This window comes from Ovis canadensis, chromosome 15 (genome assembly GCF_042477335.2).
Source record: "Ovis canadensis isolate MfBH-ARS-UI-01 breed Bighorn chromosome 15, ARS-UI_OviCan_v2, whole genome shotgun sequence".
Taxonomy (NCBI): Eukaryota; Metazoa; Chordata; class Mammalia; order Artiodactyla; family Bovidae; genus Ovis; species Ovis canadensis.
Genome location: NC_091259.1, coordinates 77623888 through 77643339, shown reverse-complemented (window position 1 = coordinate 77643339; position 19452 = coordinate 77623888). Strand labels below are relative to the sequence as shown.

Genomic DNA, 19452 nt, shown 5'->3' with positions numbered 1-19452 from the left:
GTATATGCAGAGTACATCATGCAAAATGCTGTGCTGGGTGAAGCACAAGCTGGAATCAAGATTTCCTGGAGAAATATAAATAACCTCAGATATGCAGATGACACCACCCTTATGGCAGAAAGTGAAGAACTAAAGAGCCTCTTGATGAAAGTGATAAAGAAGAGTGAAAAAATTGGCTTAAAACTCAACATTAAAACTACGATCATGGCATCTGGTCCCATCACTTCAAGGCAAATAAATGGGGAAACAATGGAAACAGTGACAGACTTTAATTTTTTGGGCTCCAAAATTACTGCAGATGGTGACTGCAGCCACGAAATTAAAACATGCTTGGTCCTTGGAAGAAAAGTTATGACCAACATAGACAGCATATTAAAAAGCAGAGACATTACTTTGCCAACTCCCAGGAGCCAGCGTGGGGAATCCCACCCATGGCAAAGGTCATGAGGAAGAGGCCTGATGGGCAAAGGTGAGTTCAGGCCTCAAGGGGCCCCGCTTCTCAAGCATCTACCCCAAAACCAGAATCTGTCTGTTTTATTATTTCATGACTTTCACCAACTCCTCTGACATTAACAGGGGGCTATCCCCAACCACCTTTCTCTGGAAAAATCAACTTAGGGCTCTAGCTAATAAGTCTCTGGACATGAGAGGAATATTTCAATTCAAACCCCCTCTGTTAGCATTCTAGCTTGCTTGGCAGGTTTATCCAGACTCTTGCAGCTATGCATATGATTGTTTGCAGCCTCCCAACTGTGAGAGGCACAGGAAGCCTAAACATAGAGCCTTTCAAAGAGTTAAAAGTTATTAGAGTAGTGCTGGTGTAGGATTTCATTATTGGGCCAATGCTTGTTGCTAAGTTCCCATACCTCTTATCCACTGTGCACCTGGGAGTGCATTAGTTAACATAGTTGGAATGTAAGAAAAAAACGGGTAGCCTTGAAATTAACCACATCAGACCTTTGAGCTAATTGGTTCTTTCTTTGTTGTAACACACTGCACCTTTGCCCCGTGAGAAATGTAACTCTGTTTAGCATTTTCTGAGACTGACATAGATTCGAAATATAAAGAAAAAACATTTCAAGGGAAAATGTTTTCTGGTTGAGCAGTCTTTATCAAAAGAGGGTCATAAAATGTTCACAGGCCTCCAAGGCCAGAAGATAATGTACACAATATTGTTTATGGGAAAGGTATGCAGAAAAAATCCTGATTTTGATAAAGACAAAACAGATATAATATTTGGGCTGACTCTGTATGACTTAGCATCTTTCATTTCCCTCTATGTACATTTAAGGTATCAAAGTCCTTTTTGAAAATAAAAGTAATGGGCCTCGCTCACTGAAGAAGCTTGGTCACCTCGTGTTTTTCTTTTTTTTCTCTTTCTTTCTTTCTCTCTCCCTCTCCTTCCCTCTCTTTTTCATTCTGATCCCTTGGAACACAGAGGCTCTCTGCGTTCACTTTCCTGCCTGAGCTTCTAAGATTTTATTAGCTTTCTGTGTAAACCAAGGACTATCAGCCTCTTTCTCTCCTCTATTTTCTTATCTACAACATTCTTTCCTTATCTCTCTAAATCATTCGCCAATGCCATTTCTCCTTCGGGTTCCCCTGGATCCTGCGGGGGCTGGACCGCGGCAGCCAACAAAGATCTATCTAGTCAAAGCTATGGTTTTTCCAGTAGTCATATATGAATGTGAGAGTTGGACTACAAAGAAAGCTGAGTGCTGAAGAACTGATGCTTTTGAACTGTGGTGTTGGAGAAGACTCTTGAGAGTCCCTTGGACTGCAGGGAAATCCAACCAGTCCATCCTAAAAGAAATCAGTCCTGAATATTCATTGGAAGGACTGATGCTGAAGCTCCAATACTTTGGCCACCTGATGCAAAGAACGATTCATTGGAAAAGTCCCTGATGCTGGGAAAGATTGAATGCAGGAGGAGGAAGGGACGTCAGAGGATGAGATATTTGGAAGGCATCACTGACTAGATGGACATGCATTAGAGCAAGCTCAGGGAGTTGGTGATGGACAGGGAAGCCTGGCATGCTGCAGTCCATGGGGTCTCAAAGAGTCGGACATGATTGAGTGACTGAACTGAACTGAAGGAGGGCTGTAAGAAGTTTTGTTCAAGAGACAATAGATGTCTGTCTCAATCCCCACCTTTATTCCTTATCAATGCTGTACAACTGGCTTCTGAACCTCACTTTTTACATCTTAGCCCTTCTTACAAAAATCTAAATTCATCATCTTACCTGTGAATTTCTCTGAATAGAGGATACAGCATGAACAAGAATGGTAGTGTCCTTGGTCCCATGGACAACCCATTCTGGCAGATGAAGACTAGCAACTCCACAAATAGAAACAAAAAAAAATCAGATTAAGTGTTCAGCCCCAGATTAAAATAAGGGAATGTGATAGCCATTGTGCGGCTGCCTCAGGTGCCTGGAAGAAATGGCATCTCTCAGGATCAAAAAGATCAGCACCTGCAGAGAACAGAGAGGAAATGTTCGAGGTGGAGGGAGCAGCTAGTGTGTGCACGAGTCCTCAGTTGTGTCTGATTCTTTGTGACCCTACGGACTGCAGTCCGTCAGCCTCCTCTGTCCATGAGATTTCCCAGGCAAGAATACTGGGCAGGTTGCCATTTCCTACTCCAGGGAATAGCTAATGCCAAGACCCTCTGGTCTACACAGAAAGAAGATCCTTCCAGAAGGAGAAGCTAAGGTGTGAGAAGAGATGAGGAAAGATACATTTGAAGAAAGGCCGAAGGATTTTTCAGTTTATTCGTCAGGCAAGGAGATCCCCTTTGAGTAGACCTCATCATTTTTTACCAGGGAGAGGTGTCCAAAAGTTTAGCTTTCAGGGTCAAGAAAAAGTTAAAGATACCAAGAAAAACTTAATTTTATCTTGGCGTTATCAATTAATATTTCATATAAATAAGAGAGAGTGTGTGAGCCCCAAACTTCTCAGCAGTTTCATTTATATCTGAAAGGTGTGTTTTTGACACTTCAGTCAATCAGTAGGTACCATTAATCTGCATATTGTGCTCCTAGAAGCTGCTTTTCTTCTTGATCTTTCCTTTTCTTTTTGTTCTCAGGACATTAACTCATATCATTTCCATTTGAAATCCTGTGGCATTTGACTGCACAGGCACTATGAGGCACCCTTCTATGGCTTGAAGCTGAGTTTAATGGTGTTGCTTGTCAGCAGCACCTCAGGGAAAAAGAGTCTGGACCCCTCAGGTCAGTGGTTACATACAGAAGATGGTTTGGCACAGGTTTGTAGGTCTGTAGGTGGGGAGAGCCAAAATACTCCACTTTGGTGACTGATACTAGCAATTTGGTACTTAACATTTTTCCAGTGTCATTATTTTGCTGTGAAAGGAACATTTGAGCGAGGATTTGTAAGATGTCATCAATTTCACTTTAGAATTTGGCTTTCTGTAAGGGCTGGAAATGTTGGGAGCATTTTCTGCAGTTCTTGTCTGAGACAAACCGATTTGTTTTATGAAAGGTTGAATAATGTCGATCACACCATTCCGTGGATCTACATGAAAGCGCTTCTCCAGGCAGACATATTCTGATGAAAGCACACAATTTAAGAGACCAAAGCCCCATAAAAGTCACCAGTCTAGCAAGTCTCAGTCTTTAACACCTTTCATGTCATTAAAATGAATAAATATACAGCAGTTTGATAAAATGTCCCCAACTTTGGATTTTGCCAGCTATTTACATTTTAAAATGTTACTAAATAAAAATAAGAAAGGAGATCATAGTTGAAAAATATAAGAAAAAATTAATCAGCAACTGAAGATTTTTGTTTGCAATTCAACTAATTTACAAGACAAACCCAGTCCATTGGCCTTACTCGACTCAGTTTGCTGTGCTGGACTAGTGGAAATTTAATCAGGGATGATGTTTGGAAATTGCTTATATAATCTACACCTGCCTTACGGACTCAGACACAACTTACAACATAGGCTTGAACAACTCCAATGACAATCTTACAAGGGCTCACTCCTCATGAAGAAAGCTTTATTTTCAGGAAGTGCTTGATTACATGAAATGGGAGTCACATACAGGCACCAGGTCTAACGTCACACGTGTACACACACACACACGTGCAAATAGTAAGCATGCAAATTGGTAAAATTTTGCAGATTTTAACACCTGACTTTGTTTTATACCCTTCCCCTCTCCTGCTCCAAAGCTGGTGCCTTGTTTGGATCCTCACAACCTCCTTTAGTTTCCTAATCGCTCCCCTGTGTCCAAGTTGCTCCTCTTCTGCTATTTACTTGCATAATGTCCTTTGGAATGCCTTTTGAAATTCCCAAACTTACCATGTTACCCCCTTAACTTAACATCCCTCAGTGATAAACGATACTGATATTTGGAATGAACTTCTTCTTCAAAAAAACCCTTTATCAGGCTGCTCTATGCAAGTTCATTTCGTGGCATTTCATCTCCTCCCCTGCTGCACTTTCTCCTAAAGTTCCAGCCCTAAAGTATTTGCAGTTCTCCTAAAGTACAAACAATGAGTGTTTGTCAAATTCAAACTCAGGTCTGTGTGATTCTAAACTTACTGCTCTGGACACCACTCCATGCTCTTTCCTTGGATCAAGCATATCCTTTTCATGAATATACACAAATTCTTTCTGAAAATGTAATCATCTTGGAAAATAGTGGAAAGTTCCTAATCCTTTGTGTGCACATACAGAACTCAATGAATTTGGTGCTTGATAAAATTTTATTAAATAAATAAATGGGCTGGATTAAGTTGGGCTAACTTGTTAACTAGCACATACATGGAAATTTGTTTTTGTAGTATCTTTCTTGCTGGAGAAGAAAAATATATAAGATGGGGCCTTGGGCTTCTATGAAGAAGAATAAAATGGAAAAGACATCAAAATGGGGGTGGAACTCTCTAAAGATTAGCTGTTTTCCAATATCACTATTTTATCACTCTCTGACCCTAGAGGTAAAAGAAGCAGAAACAGGAATAGAAAAAGAGAAAATCCAGTTGCCTTTTAAACATAGCCATTAAAATCAATAAGAATCGCAAAAAAAAAAAGGAGGCACAATTAATAAGAATTAAAGTAAGAAATTAAATTCTAATTCTAACATAGCATACTATTTTTCAGTATTCTTGAGTCATTTTTCCAGCTTTATTAAGATATAATTGACCTATAACACTGTGTAATGTGATGATTCGATACATGTATGTATTGTGAAATGACTACCAAAATAAGATGACACCTCTGTCACTTCATCTGATTCCATTTTACTTGTGCATGTGTTGTAAGAACATTTAAGTTCTACCCTCATAGAAACTTTCAAGTATATAATACATTATTTTTTATTGTTTTTTTTTTAATTCATTCATCTGTCAGTAGACACCTAGATTGTTTCCACATCTTGGCTATTGTAAATAATGCTGCAATGAACAGGAAGGCACAGGCATCTCTTTAAGATCTTGATTTCATTTTTTCATATATCTATACACACACACACACACACACACACACACACGCACACCCAGAAATGGAGTTGCTAGATCACATGATGATTCTATTTTTAATTTTTTGAGGAAACTTTATACTATTTTCCATAGTAACTGTACCCATTCATATTCCTACCAACAATGCACAAAAGTTCTCTTTCCTCTATAACCTTGTCAACACTTGTTACTCTTGCCCTTTTTGATAATGGCCATTCTAACAGGTATGATTGGCATCTCCCTGATGATGAGTGATACTGAACATCTTTTTGCGTACCTGTTGGCCATCTGTACATCTTCAGAAAAATATCTGTTCAAGTCCTTTGCACTGTGACGTAGCTGCTATCCTCGTGAAAATATAAACTTCTATTAAAACTCATACAATTTTAAGAAAACATTCTTTTCAGAAAGATTGTCAGCTAGATTGCAGTAGAAGTCAAACACTCAATCCGTTCACAGTCCCACAATGTTCACTCTGTTCAAAGCCCCACAAGTCCATGCACATCCCACAATCTTCACCGGCAACAGGGGTATTTATTTTATAGCTCATTTCCTGTGAAACTCACATAATGTTGATGAATTTAAAGATCCTTTCCCCATTTTCAAAGTCACTCTGAGCAGTATATCTTCTATTTATTATGAAAGAGATATATGTCTCTTACATATGTTTATTTATAGTGTTTGGAGAATTATTTCATTCCAGTGATGAAGGTGTTTCTATTTTTTGTGTGAATACAGTATATTATTATTTTTTTTAAAGTCTGCAATATCTCCTAGACAGTCATTTACTTCCCTCAAAAATGCTGTGAATTTTAGAAACCTGGACATTTAAAAATGCAGATGGTTGAGCATTCTTTGAACCATGTACTACTAAATCAGCTGGAGGCCTAGAATCACAGATGTACTCATGCATCTTCAATGGGCAGAGAACTGAACTTTGAAGTCTAGGCACTTCGTTTCCTGAAAACACAATAGTAGTATGGTCAGGAAAACAAGGCTATCATTTCTTGAATTTGCACTGCATGGCTAATGCAGAAATAAAGTGACATACTTTAGGAGTTGTTTAGTATCAAGTGCTGATTTAGCAAAATCAAATGCAGCTGTCTTCCCAAATTACACAACTGGGTTCACACCATCTACTAATTCCTGGTGGAGTTTTAAAGATACCTTAAAGGCAATTTTCTTCTCAGTGCAAAGACTCCTAATTTAGACAGTACAAAGATGCCGCCATGCAGCTTCTCTGCACAACAACAACTTTCTTAGAAACATTTGATAAAGGAGATTGTGTTCTTCAAGAGCTTGGGTCACCGTTTAAAGAGATAATACCATTTGCAGCAACATGGATGGGCCTAGAATTTACCACACTAAGTGAAGTAAGTCAGACAGAAAGACAAATACCAGGTGATATCACCTATATGTGGAATATATATATATATATATATATATATATATATATATGTATATGTATATATATGTAACTGATACAAATAAACTTATTTACAAAACAGAAGCAGACTCAGAGACTTAGAAAATAAACATGGTTACCAAAGGGGAAAAGTTGGGGAAATATATTAGGAGTTTGGGACTAACGTATACACACTATTAAATACAAAATAGATATTAATAGATAATCCACAAGGACCTACGATATAGCACAGGGAACTCTACTCAATATTCTGTAGCAACGAATACGGGAAAAGAATCTGAAAAATAATAGATACATGCATGTGTATAACTAAATCAGTTGCTGTACCACTGAAACTAATACAACATTGTAAATCAATTGTATCTTAACATAAAATTAAAAAAAAGGATTTCTAAAATGTAATTGGGTCAAAGCTGATGTAGAATTGGTTTCCAAGTTGTTATGCATTGTTCCTTTCAGCTTTCTTCTTGTTACGTTAAGGAAGTCCTAGAATGTGTCATGTTGCCTAGGGTGGTCTGAGAAAGGACACAATCTCCCTCAGGATGTTCCCCCTTCACTCATGCTCTTCCTTCCCAGATGACCTTTGTGCTCGGTACACTTCTAGAAAAAGCACATTACAACTACCTTCGAAATCTAGACTCTCTTGATCTCTACATTTCATCTAGTTGATCATACCTCCTGTAACTGAGCATATCATTTAGCTAGGCTTTAGCCCTACCAATCTTTGGGCTACAAATTATGTTTTCCTTAGAATAAACTTCATTCTCTGTCCTCTGGCTGCGAGTCTGCATCCATCAATTGTAGTCTCACATTCATGAAGCTTGAACACGTTCAGTTTCTTTAGATGTGAAGTCCTCTGTGAAAGCCCCCATAATGAGGTGGTTACTGCCACCTCTGCTGTCCCTTTGCACTTCTTTCTGGTAAAATTTTGACCAGATATTATTATACCACCATTGCTTATAATTACCATACTTACTATCTAACCACTTTCCTCCCACAACCAAGTAAACAGTTTATTCATCCAACTGATCAGAATGTATTTGGATGCCAAAGGGCTCGGCACTGTGCTGAGTAATGTGGGTACCAATAAGTATTCAATTCCAGTACTTCTACAGATGGATTAGTGGCATATTTTCCCCACTTATCTGGAAGGTTACTTGTGGTTTTCTCCTTTATTTCTAAAAGCTGTTCCTAAGAACTATTTATGACTGAGAATATGGATCCTTTGTTCTCTGCATTGCAAATAGTTTTCCCTTGTATTTTCTTTGTTGTTGTTATTACACATATGTATTCTTCACTGTTTCTTCTTTTAAACTTTCTCACCAGTCTCTTTTTCAGAAACTAACAGGTTCTAGAGAGGGGATGGTATGGATAAGAAGAAAGACTAGTGACAAAGTCAGCTGAGGAACTTGAGAATGGTCTCAGTAATGTAATACAGTGAGAGAACTGGGCAGAGGAATGAGTCATTCCTGAACTAGTATCAACAGATGTGATGAGGAAAGAGAAGGCAGTCCAGGGAGGCAGTGATAACTTCCATAGTAGCTGGCATATCAGTTCAGTTCAGTTCACCTGGCATATAATGGGAGGTAAATATTCATCTGCAGAAATAAGTAAGTGACTGGCTAAATGCAGGGAATTTTGTTTCCTGCAAAGCCCAGTAATCATTAGGGAAATTTGTTATTTGTAAAGAACAGACGTTGTGATGATCACTCTGATTCTTGACTCATTTGTCATGTAATTCTACAGAGGCCTCCCATTGTAGGCGGCATGATCTGCTCAATTCCTTAATGATGGGTTCCACCAAGTAATTTGCTTTAGCCAGTGGGAAGTGGGTAGATTTGATTCATACAGAAACTTGAAAAAGTACACTCTGCTTGTTCTCTTGAACTTTTGCTTTTGCCAAGAAATTTGCTTGGGTTACGTTGATGAAGGAAGTTGAGTTATCCGGATCACTTTAGCTGAGACTATTCTAGATAAGCTCTCAGTGAACCTAGTCAAGATCAGAAGAGCCATTTAACCAATCCCCTGTCTGATCTACTGAATCATGAGAAATAATAAATAATTACTGTTTTCAGCTACCAATTTTGGAATGGTTTATTATGCAGCAATAGCTAAGTGTTAAAGAAGTTATAATTCTATGATTAAATGACTTCATTTGGTGGCATGTTTTCTAAGTTTTTCTGTTTAACAGTTGCACTAAATATCTCCTATTACTAAAACTCTGTGAACTGCAGTAAGAATAGTCAGTAAGAGACAAAAAATTCAGACCTTTCCCAATGTCTTTATCTCGTACGCGTGCATGCTCAGTCGCTTAGTTGTGTACAACTCTTGGCAACCGCATGAACAGAAGAGCTACTGTAACCCACCAGGCTCCTCTGTCCATGGGATTCTCCAGGCAAGAATACTGGAGTGGGTTGATATTTCCTATTCCAAGGGATCTTAACCCAGGGATTGAACCCATGTCTCTGGCACCTTCTGCATTGGCAGGCGGATTCTTTAACACTGGGCCACCTGATAAGCCATGTCTTAATCTTAGATATTCATCTGTTCAACTAGGTGTACAGTATTAGAAACACAAAAAAAGCGCTCTCATGAAATCAACCATGGTTTAGTGGGAAAATAGACGAGCAAATGATTGGCATCCATTGTAATAAGTAGTAATAGGAACTATTAACGATCTCCGAAGCAAAATAACTTTAGTTGGACACCTTTCTTCTGTCACTTCCTAGGTGGACCTTACTTAACCTCAATTCCATTTTCTTTATTTATAAAATGGGATGGTAATTGCACCTACTTCATAAAGTCATTGGGAGGATTGCCTGCACTGACATCTGTAACAGACTTAGAACTGTGTTTTATACTCATAAGCAACCATTAAGGGGCTGGCTTTTTATTTTAAAAAATTAAAAGCATGAAGGCATAGTGAAGTAAGACTGTAGAGGGTACAGACTCAGTGGAGGGGTAGTAGAGGAGATACTTGGAAAACCGTAAATTCACAGATCTACCTGGACTTTGGTATCTTCAGTATATTTCAAGGAACAAGGAATAGATAATGATTATGATATCTTCTAATTACATACTACAATGTTCTTGGAATATTGTATAACCTAACACATACAGTAAGTTCCCACTAAATATGGCATTTCATCATTAAAGTAGTTCTCAGAAGAAGCTGGTCTAATAAAGTTAATTCACATGCCATTCATGTTACATGACGACAGAGACAAGCCTGATACTACTATCCCACAGGACACTCTGGTTCCTTTTAATGGTACTGGAAGTGAAAAGCGAGTATCTATTGCCAGAATGTGTTAACATGAAGGCTCAAATCTCAAGTGTTGTGCTTGAATAGGGTAGCGTACAGCCTGTTAAATCAAATTAATAAACACATTAATAAATGCATTTGTTTTCTCTATTTGGAAAGCAAAGTTAGCAAGTTCATTCTCTTTGCTATTTTGTATTTTCAATTACAAGATGTTGTCCTCTGCTGTTTGCTAAAGATGATACCAGGTAGAGTCATTGGCACATAGTGAAATAACATAATTTTGTTTCCCCACCCAAATGCCTACAAATCAGGAAAGAATTAACCTAGACTTCTCAAAGTTCATAGAACAAACCTTCCTGGTTAAGCATGGTGCTCCTCTTCCTTTAATTTCATCATATTTTAATGGCATCTTTCCTGCCCATGCTTTTGATAACTAAATGAACTAACTGGAAGTGTGACAACATGATCAATCCATTACTCTTTGGGCAATTATTTCCTGTAAAAGAACTTTCATGAAGAATTTTACTTAAACACATATGCTATCATCATTGACAGTATCTGGTATCTCTCAGTCAATAAATATCTATATTTATGTCATTAGTTAACAATTTGTGTGTGCATTTGTACAACAGTTAGCATGTGGACTGCTTATTTCAATTCTCTTTGAGTAAGATCATTCTGAGACAAATGTGTCAATTTCCCCCATGGAGTTACAGATTCATCTCTGGGATTCAGTGCTGATCATAACAGTGTGCACATCCATGACTGTCTTAGATATGTCCCTGAAATCTAGAAACTGTAGCAAAATTGGAAGAACTGGAATTGAGTGGATCTGAGTTCAAGACTTGCCTATGTCTTGAAAACACATATTTACCAAATATGTGGCTTTAGCATCACTTACCTTATCTTTAAAAATCTTTCAAGGGGTTGAGTTTTAAATAAGGTGAGTGATTGATGTATATGAGAAATCAACAAAAGAAAACCATGCCATAGAGATGACCCCAAAACACTGTTTGAGTTTGAATCAGAAAATGAAAGCCAAATGACTAATTCAAGGTCATATGGTATGAAGGGGCAACTGAAGTGGGAAAAGAAATTGTAGCTGCTGAATGGGAAGGTAAATAGAAAAGGGAAGATTTTCCTTTTTCTTGTTGGTTAAATAACACTGATCCTTCACTGCTGCTTGGTTTGATAGATTAATTCATTCTGAAAGGCTTTAAATATATCTGGTAGGTAGCTAATAATCATCTTTGAAAAACAAATCATTGGCCTTTCCCTTGCTGTCAAAATCCCTAAAAGGAAAATTTTCATTTCAAATGGCTTCTAGCTTAGTTCAGAACCAGAAGGTAGATTCCTTTGAAGCTATCTAGAACAGCTAGTGAAAGCACTTTTTAATGGTTTATTAGTTGGTAAACTGTAATTGGCATATAAGGGTAAGAGCTTCAAAAAACAAATTAAAACTTACAGTCAACTGCCCACTAGAGTTTTGAATCAGTCAATACATTTGTCTTTTAAAAATAGAAGCAATGCCATTACCCCTGAACAAATTCACATTTTATGCAATTCATAACTATATCAAAGTTCTCCAAAAACAGAGAAATTAAGTAAATTACAATCCATGTGTAAAGAAAGGCTTTTTTTTTTTTTTCCTTGCAGGTGCTGACATCGGTAATACATTTTAGAATGTGTGCTTAATACCCAAAGAAATATACAGATATAGTTCTTTTTTAACTCTAAATGAGGAAATATTGTTTAGTCACTAAGTAGTGTCTGATTCTTTTGCGACCCCATGGACTGTAGGTCTCTTGGCTCCTCTGTCCGTGAGATTTTACAGACAAGAATACTGGAATGGGTTTTTATTTCCTCCTCCAGAGGATCTTCCAACCCAGAACAGAACCTGTGTCTCTTACATTGGCAGGTGAAGTCTTTACCCCTGAGCCACTTGGGAAGACCCCAAAGGAGGAAATACCCGTGCACTATAAAGGGAATAGGAAAAAATGTGTAACATTTGGTGTGAATTTGGATATGCCTTAAATGTTTCCTTAGTAAAATTTTTCTCCCTTTCTGTTGAATGTCCCTACTCATTATGATTTGTAACATAAAGATTCAAATGTTACGTATATAATATGCTTTAATAGAGTGGTCTGCTGCTGCTGCTGCTGCTAAGTCACTTCAGTCCTGTCCGACTCTGTGCGACCCCCTAGAGGGCAGCCCACCAGGCTCCCCTGTCCCTGGGATTCTCCAGGCAGGAACACTGGAGTGGGTTGCCATTTCCTTCTCCAATGGATGAAAGTGAAACGTGAAAGTGAAGTCATGGACTGCAGCCCACCAGGCTCCTCCCTCCATGGGAAGAGAGTGGTCTGCTGCTGCTGCTAAGTCAGTGGTCTACTGCCTGTTAAAACTGCTTTCAAGCCAAGTACGTATTCTGACTTTTCAAAAGTAAACCAGCACAGAAATCATTGATGATGCAACCCGAAACAAAGAAATAGTTATTTGCCTTCCTCTCCCAATGAATATAATGCTTTATTGTCTGAATTATCATTCATTTTATCTATTTCATATCTCAAGGTCACATATGTCAATGGCACAAAATATAACTATAGCTTACAGAAAAAGCCTCTGACAATTGTATAGCTGAGAAAGAAATCCACATAAATATGTTATTAATCACATTATTATGTGGGCCCTTCCATCTTTCTAAGATGCTGTGAAGTTGAAATATGCCACCTGCCCCTGCCCCTAAAATAAGTTGATGGAAAAGCCCATAACCAGGAGAGAGGGATGTTGGAATTGAATTGTCAAACTGTCCTGGATGTCTTGTACAAACTGAACAGGCCAATTTACTGCAACACTGCATAGGCTGAAAGCTCCTATCTCGCTTTTACCGTGTTTCCTCCTGATGTTTTATCCTTCAGGACCACACGCTCCCTCCCTGGCCGCTTTTCAGCTCCTCCTGGATTCCAACTAGTACATCCTAGGTAACAGTACTGTGTTAATCCTTACCTTGTGAGCAGCTTCCTTACCGAGGGAGGGAAGAAGCTCTTGTTCAGCTTTCAATGAAAGCAACAGCATTGTGTAATTGATATTTCAGGATGCTAATGGTGATTTGATTTCTATGTCTTCCCCTCTGTAGCTCCAACTCCTGGCTTTCAGGATGAAAACAGCCAGGCTTTGAGAGAAAAAAACAACAACAAAAAAGATAACTTCTCCCACACCACCCCTCAGTTCCTCTGCTTATTACTAACCTCCAAGCGCGGGGGTGGCTCTGAAACGCGGCTGTTCCGGCTCTGCCCTCCAGGTGGCAGCGGTGCCACACCGCAGAGGCTCCAATCCCCTCGTCCCCGACTTGAAGTGTTAATGCAATTGACCAATCAGTGCTAAGATGATGGGAGGTAATTGGGTAATTGTATTTTACTGATCACAAGCAGAGAAAGGGAAAGGAAAAAGGGAAAGAAAGAGGGGAAGAGGGAAGGGGACCGCAGTCCGAGAGGAGATTTGGGGAGCGGGGACGCAAAGCTTTGGGACGTGGCATTGGCTTAGAGAAAGGAGCTGCCGCTCTTCCTGGGAGCGCATTTAATATCGGAGGGGAAAAGAGGGAAGAGAGGAGCGGGCGGGGGAGGCAGAGAGTTCCAGCCGAAGTGGATGGAAGGGGACTGGGGTTTATGCCGCGCTGGGAGCCGCGAGCCGGGGCGATGGCGCTAAGGACAGCGCGGAGCAGCTGCGCTCCCGGTAACGCATCTCTTGGCGGAGGACTAGCCGGCGTCGGGAAGGTCTGCGAGAAGAGGGACCAACTTGTGGCTCCAAAATGTACCCGACGCAGCTGGAAATGAGATCAGAGCTGCAGTTTCATTCGAGAAGGATGAGAGGAGCCAGCGACTAAGGATTTTTTTTTTTTTTAACCTCCTTCGTTCCATTTTCTATCCTCTTTCCTTATTTTTTTCACTTGCCTCACACCCCCTTGGAGCCCCTTGCTTCGCCCTCCTTATTTGAAATACAAGCCCAATTTGAACTTCTTTCGTCGCGGCGCCCCTGGATTCGCAGCCCGCTGATGGATGAGAAGGGGACCCGGTGGCTGGCAGGGGCCACCGGCGAGGGACCGCGTCACGCGTCTCCCCCGTGATCCCAGCCCTGACCGTGGAGTTCTGCTACACCTGGAGAATCTGGACCGGGTGCCGGGGGTGGGGGCGGGGACAGAGGAAGCGCAAGCCACCCTGAGCCTTTAAAAAAAAGAAGAAGAAGACGAAGTAGCTGGGGGAAGGAATGGGTTTCTTCTTGACAGCTGACGGAGCCTTGAAATTTTCCTCCACTACCTCCGCCCCTACCCCCGCCCCCGCCCCCCGCACTCCATTTAACGTGAGATTATGAAATTGCAGAGGCGGTGGAGGGAAGGAGACAGGATATAACAGAGAGTTTGGAGGGAGAGGGGAAGGTGGCTGGCCGGGTGGCTGAAATCAAAAATCCAATTGCGCACTGGGTTGTGATGAGAAATCTAATCAGATCTTTGGAGACGGGGCCGGCCGGAAGGGTGGCGAGTGGGGGGAGTTGAGCCCCAAATTCTTCTTCGAGGTGGGGGCTGGGGAGAGGAATCGGCGATGTAAAACGAGACTTTTTTTTTTTTGGTGGCGGTGGCGGTTGGGTGCGTTGCAAAAATGAAGGATGCGGGACGCAGCTATCTCTTGGAACCGAACGCAGTGGATAAACTGATTGTGCAAGAGAGAAGGAAGAATGAAGCTTTTTCTTGTGAGACCTGGATCTTAACACACATGTGTATATGCGCACACAGGGAGCATTGAAAAATGAAATAAACCAGTGTCAGACCTGCGGGGGTTGATGTATTCTGACATAAATAATTAACCATAAAAACAGCGACCCCCCCCCCCTCCCCAAAAGGATGATTGGAAATGGAGAACCATGGATTCACAAAGAAAAGTATGTGCTTTTTTTTTTTTTTCTATAAAGGAGAAAGTAAGCCAAGAAAATATTTTTGGAATGAAAAGTTTGGGGCTTTTTTAGGAAAGTAAAGACTTGATATGGTGGTGTTTTCTTTTTGAATTTCCCACAAGAGGAAAGGGAATTAATAATACATCTGCAAAGAAATTTCGGAGAAGAAAAGTTGACCGCGGCAGAATGAGGCATTGATTGAGGGAGAGAAGCCAGCAGAGGACAGTTGGATTTGTGCCTATGTTGACTAAAATTGACGGATAATTGCAGTTGGATTTTTCTTCATCAACCTCCTTTCTCCCCTCTACCCCTCGTTTTTTTTTCTTTTTGGTGTCAAGATCATGCGTTTTTCCGCTTGTTCTTAACCACCTGGATATCCATCTGGATGTTGCTGTGATCAGTCTGAGATACAGTGAGTGAACCTTTTTTTTTCTTATTTATTGGTGAAGAAAATGGCCATGAATTTAGCATCCCTGATCCCTTTATCCCTTCACCCACTGAGTGTGGTTTCTAAAGACCTGGCTGTGGGAGGCCAGAAAATAGGGAGAAGGTGGCCCACACGTTTGCTCCATTGGGCTGTGCTCACTGATAAGCTGGTTTGCTACAATGATGCAGGTTGTCTGCAACCAGGCAAACGCCTTTGCAAATGTTCATCAGGAAAAAAAAAAAAATTCCCCAGGAAAGCCGCTGCAGTGTGGGGTGCCTTGTGCTGTGTGATTGACACTCAAGAATGCGTTTAAGTTGCCTGGCAGCCCCAGAGTTAGATTCACAGATGTTTAGCCATTGGAAATCGAAGGGACCCAATTTAAATTTCATTATCCAACCTGACATCGCAGATCAACAGAATGTATTAACACAAAAATATGATAATAAACCCAGCAGATGAAGGATGGCTTCTGTCCGGTGGGTGGGTGGAGGGAGGGGGAGTGGGATGGAGGAGGAAGTGATGGAGAGCAGCGGCTGGCTGCCTGCACATCTCTCTTGCACACACAAGCTGGAAGGTACCTAGATGCTCCCCAGTGCTAGGAATGAGAGGATCACCCCCTTCAACCCCACCCCCTCTAACCACTTCTGTGAGTAACAGAGAGGCCGTCCATGAAGGTGCCTGGGGACAGTTAGTTGCCTTCAGTTTTGCCAGAAACCTTCCCATTATGATCAGGTCAGGGCTGTTTTTAAGAAAGAGGCAGAAATCTAGTGTCCTGTGGCAACTTAGATAAAGGTCTGAGGGTTGAGCATCACTGCTTCTCCTCTGCCAGCTTTGTCTTGGGGGAAAGAGGCCATTGAAGGAAAATTTTTTTAAAGGTTGAAAATGCTTAGAGAGCCTGAGGGTCTGGAGATCTCCCTTTTCATCTCTTCCGTCCCCCATCGCTGCCAGGGTCAGAAAGCTGGCTTTTCTTTAGTTTTATTTTATAACAGAACTCTGCCTGTCAGTCTTCTGGTATTTCTCTCCAGGGCCTTCTATCAGAATCATAGACTCATATAACTTTAGAACCAGAAGACTCCCCAGAGATCTCATGCCAATAAAAAGGGAAACTGAGGCCTGGGAAAGCCATAACTCTTTGGTGAATGGCCAGATCATAGGAGACAGATGACTCCCATAAGAGCTGGTGAAAGTCAGTTTAGGATCCAGACTGGACAGGAACCAGTCATACTTGGAAGGAATGACTTCTCTCCCCAAAGCTACCGTGTTTATCTAGAAGGGTCAAGGAAGGTACTTATTCCGAGAGCTTGCAGGAAACTCCTTACATTCCAGACCTCAAGGGCAGTCCATTTCTAGCGTTCAGTCTTTTTTTTTTTTTTTCAGTGAATAGAAGAACTCAGATAACCCTCCCCTTAATACTGTTTGAAAAGAAAAAAAAAAAAAAAAGATCCACATTGCTGGCATATCCTAAAGGAGATGAAAGGCAGCAGTTCTGGGTCCTTTTTGGTGTTGGGCACATTTATTCCAGTGAGTGGTGGTCCCTGGAGAGTCATTAAAGAACTGTGAAGTTAGATTTATATGAGAGAATGATAATGGAAACCAGAAACTCCCTGCTAAAAGCCTCTGAGTCTGTGCTTTCACTCACTTCATCTATTCTTATCCTTTTCATTACCCCTAACTAAACTAGCCTACAGCTGAGCACTTCTCTAGTTTGTTTTTCTGGGCACATGTTTCCAGTTGGGACAGAGCTCAGGCACTACATTTACTGACCTATGAAAATAATCTTACAGGACTGTGTTTGTCCCCCCACCCCCCCTGACATCCATATAGGTTTCTGCATATTTTATTCCTTGCAGACATTTTTTGCATGTTTATTTCGTTTTTACACGACCACTGTTAAGTCATCAGTGGTGGTCATAGATTGACACCAGTTTTGTCAAGTTCCTACTCAGTTGCAACTTAGCACAACTGATAAAAAAGAAAAAAGAACAAGAAAAAAAGTGTACTCTGAGGATTTTTGTTGCATAGCCGAGCTCTGGGATTCACACGGGAAACCCAGCCATGCAATCAGCCAATCAGGAAAGGGGATGTTTCTATCTTCCTTTCTTTATTTCTTCCTTTCTGTCTGTCATTTTATCTTTCTTTCTTTCCTCCCTCCCTGCCTTCTTTCTTTTTTTCTCTCCTTCTTTCTTGACATCAAAATTTCTTCATTGCTCCTCTGATTCAACATGCATCCCTCTCCTTCACATTGTCATCCCCTCTCCACATTTACACCCACATGCAAACTTTACTGAGGAAGAGGGTGAAGGGGATGGGGAATAGGAGAGAAAATATGAATGTGTTTAACATCGTGGGCTGGAATGTGTCCTCCCACCCACCTCCGCTTGAAGCTGTTCTTCAAATCTAGAGATGATGGAACATCTAAGGATGTCATCCTTTTTCAGGCTGGTGAATCATGTCACCAGTACAACATTTCAGGACATGCATTGCCCAGACTGGGGTTTAGTTCCTTTGGTTTGGCAATCAGAGTTGGCTCTGTATTTTAGGCAACTTGCTCATGGACTGATGAAAAAACTGTGGCCAGCTGTAGATCTGGAAACTTAGTTCATGAGCTTCTTTCAGGACTGAAGTTGGTACCCTCTGAGTGACATTTGTGAGCAGGATAACTGTATACTGGAATTTGTTGAAGACCACAGGCCCAAAAGCTGCCAAGTTTTGCAGGGTTTCAAGTTACCTTTTCAAATGCCTTCCTACTCTAATTTAACAGCTATGAGCTTCAGGCAATACCTTGAATTTCCCTGGCCTTCAGTGTTCTCAACTGTGGGATGGGAATAATATTAACAAATGGGACTTCAACAAGTTAGAATGGTCGTGTGAATTTAAAGTAATGGTATGCAAAGCCCCAGCCTAATAGGCTCTCTAAGGAGAGTTGTTTGTTATGGTTTTTCTTGGATTAATTTGGATTAACTTCCTGGGAATGAATACAGGCTGGCCAAGCACTTTACAAGTTCTGATGGCTACACTTAAGAACCAGCAAATGTGCAACTTACCCTACAGTAGTTGCCGGATTCTTCTTTTGAGGTCTTATAAGGAGAGTGTTTTTGTGATATATCACTTTAGATATGAAATATTGCTTCAAGCTGGAGATTGAAAATCAAGATTTTCTTAGAAAAATAAGTCTCAGCAAAAGTAAGACTTAAATGAGATTTTAGGGGAAAATATTGCTATTTTGTGTTCTATGTTCTTTTGGTCTAAAAGTTGCAGAAGATAGTTCTATATTAATGGTATAATTTTGGCTACATATTACATTATCTGGATGTGGAATGCATAAAGTAAAGGCAGATTTCTTGGCAATCATATGATTAAATTAGATGGTTTAAAATTTATTACTGATATTAAGATATTGGAGAAGGAAATTGCAACCCACTCCAGTATTCTTGCCTAGAGAATCCCAGGGATGGGGGAGCCTGGTGGGCTGCCGTCTATGGGGTCTCACAGAGTCAGGCATGACTAAAGCTAGCTAGCAGCTTAGCAGCAATGTTAAGATACCCAAGTCCACAATTTGGATTCATGGTCTTCCTAGTTATAATGAATCCCCTATGTTAGTTATATATCTTCACTTTGTGAAAGGATGAAGACTCACTAGACTCTATGGGGACAAGATTTCATGTGGACATATATGTCTTACTGTTTGCACATGCAAATCTTCCAACACCAACTCGCCAGTAGTTTTCTGAGACTGTCAGTCAGGGTTACAGTTTATCATTTCATTCTCTACATCAGCAGCCAAAGTTCTGTCCATTTCCTCAATATGCTTCTGGAAACCTGTTCTCCCACTGAGGGAAAAAGAATCCTACTGTTTTAATTATTAGTATTCTTGATGTCTCAGCTGCGGATGAGACAGTCAGGCTGAGG

General features: G+C 40.6%; 1 protein-coding gene across 1 annotated transcript in view; it reads left to right on the top strand.

The window, feature by feature from the left end:
- The first annotated feature begins 13601 nt into the window (after window positions 1-13601).
- Window positions 13602-19452, top strand: part of LRRC4C (leucine rich repeat containing 4C) — a 191531-nt gene continuing 185680 nt past the window's right edge. Inside the window, exon 1 of the mRNA XM_069553867.1 lies at window positions 13602-15528. The gene's annotated coding sequence lies outside the window, so the exon portion shown is untranslated. The remainder of the gene's footprint in view (window positions 15529-19452) is intronic.